Source organism: Branchiostoma floridae, chromosome 12 (genome assembly GCF_000003815.2).
Source record: "Branchiostoma floridae strain S238N-H82 chromosome 12, Bfl_VNyyK, whole genome shotgun sequence".
In the NCBI taxonomy this organism is placed as follows: domain Eukaryota; kingdom Metazoa; phylum Chordata; class Leptocardii; order Amphioxiformes; family Branchiostomatidae; genus Branchiostoma; species Branchiostoma floridae.
The window spans coordinates 22,112,401-22,114,785 of NC_049990.1; positions in this window are offsets into that span (position 1 = coordinate 22,112,401).

A 2,385-nucleotide genomic window follows, 5' to 3' on the forward strand; every position below is an offset into this window, starting at 1 on the left:
TCACCTAAAGAGTTTCACACCGAGTTTACTTTACTCAACTGTCAGTTCAATGTTGTGATATCGTTTATCTGTAAGCGCCTTTAAACATATACTATCTTTAGAGTGGGATAGGAGGTCTTCGAATAGCATTTTTTAAGTCTCTCAGATCGATGTTTGGTGGAAAACCTCATCTTTTTTCACCCGGATTTGGTGGTTCTTGTGTGCTGTGGTTGTCTTTATGTTCTTCGACCTGGTTGTAAGAATTTTGTTTGCAATTTTTGAACCTTTTTCAAGCATTAGACTAGTCCCTACCAGGCTTACATGGTTTATGGTACAAAGTGACCATGGAAAATATCAAAATATATACGTAAAGGTAGCCTCATAGCCTTTTTAAAGCGTATAGGCAGTGGGTTATCCACTGTGTCTAGGGCACAGTATTGGAAGGCAGAGCCCATCCTTCTCCTTCTACCGCCTTTACCTTCCCAATAGAAGAATGATAGGCAGATACTAGAAATTGGTCAAATAACTCAACACAGAAGATAGTCGAAACATGTCCGGTTAATTACTAAGGCATATCATTCCCATTAGTTGACCAATTCTAGCCATTTTACAGTAACTTGGCCGGGGGTCTGGTAGAGTCTACTGATATCCAGTCTTTTGACCTTAGACACCTACTGACCCTATCCCAGCCTCCTTTCCTGACTCACGACTATGTTAGCCCTATCGTTTACTTTATTTCGCTGTGGAAGATCCGATGTTTATACACTCCCATCTCAGGACCAGGCAAAACAGATTAAGACTACCATGAGAGGCTCCCGTGTGTCCTGGCTGTTTTGTTGTCCGACGACTTGACCTGTAATCCTAGATTGACATCTCATGTCGCGTTTTCTACAAATACGGAGATGAAGCCGGCTCAGCGCGCAAGGACCGTCAAGTTGTCTTCTCTTCAGTGTGTTTTCTTGAAGCTCTAAAAGAGTATTGGTTGATGCACTTAAGTTTGGATTGGCAAGTATGACTTCACTGTCAAGTTCATTTCCAAGAATCGGGACACTTCAAATCAAAATATCGTTTTCGTTTGGTCAGTAACTGTTGAAACTAAGTAGTATAGTAGGCGCAGAAGAGTAAACCAATTCTAGGAGGCTCAGAGCCGCTTACTAATAGCGGATATTCTAAAATGTTCTTTTTTTTCCATGGGGGTTGCGTGTCTCTGGTTGTGGTTTTAGGAAATGGGAAAGCAAGAACAGCTCAGATCCTCCCTTCCGATGTCTGCTTTAGGATTGACAGAACCATGAAGGCGTGCTAATGATGAAACATAGTTTCACAGTTGTTAGAATCAACTTTACATCTGTCCCCGTAACTCTCTGATGACCCATCATTAAAGCAGTAAGGGTGAGACGAAGAATTGATCAACCATGATTTGTTGGGGGGAGTGCTGCCAAAACCTTCTTAGGCTACATAGCTTTCCCTGCGCTGTCTGGGATGTGTCCAATGTTTTTGGCTCTAGATCCAGACAATTTTGTTCTTCACTTTACTTCTGGCATTTACTCACGGCTGCTTGTTTAAATCCTAGCTGGATCCGATCGCTCACCGGGTTTGCATACTACAACTCGGAAGCCCTGTACAGTTCTCTGGAAGGGGAGTTGTCAAGATGATGTTTCACTGTCCATCGCACTTTTCTTTCTACTACACTATCTTTATTACCTCCGGTACAAACAAGCTCAAGTTTAAAAGAAGTTGAAATTCGTGGTAGGACATCCAAATGACATCAAACACCTTAGCCAACATCGCAAACACCATAACTACTAGTACATCACGGAGGTTTCTGTCCTACGGACTCCTGTTCACCATTTTTTGCGCCCTGTGCATCTCTTACGATCGTCAATAGACCCTTAAGGCCTGGAAGAGGCTACCAACCACTCTGGAGTGATTGACAGCAATTTCACTCATCCTGTTGAACCCGAGTCCACTCTACCCCCACCTAGCCCATGACTGCAGGTGTTTTGAGTTGTAGGCGGGGTGTGTCGTTACGGCGAGGTGCTGGCCCAGCTTTCAATACACCACACGGGCACCAACAATATACCGGGCTAAGCCGCGGTAGTTACGGGGGAAATGGAGCAAATCCTCCCCATCTGGTGATGATAGAGCTCTTATAACGTGTGGTGGGGAATGTTCAACTCACTGCCAAATACGCGTCCGTGTTTCCGGTCATTGAAATGGTTACGAATAGCCTTACTAGTGCCTGTAGCTTTTCGCTAAGTCGTATGTAAAAGGTGTACTTTTGAGCTTAGGTCTTATCACAAGATATAGGTGTGCTGACAAAAGTAGCTTGCTGATTATGACATTATGTCATATGTAAAAGCTGTCCTTTTGAGCTTAGGTGTTATCACAATATATAGGTCTGGTGAC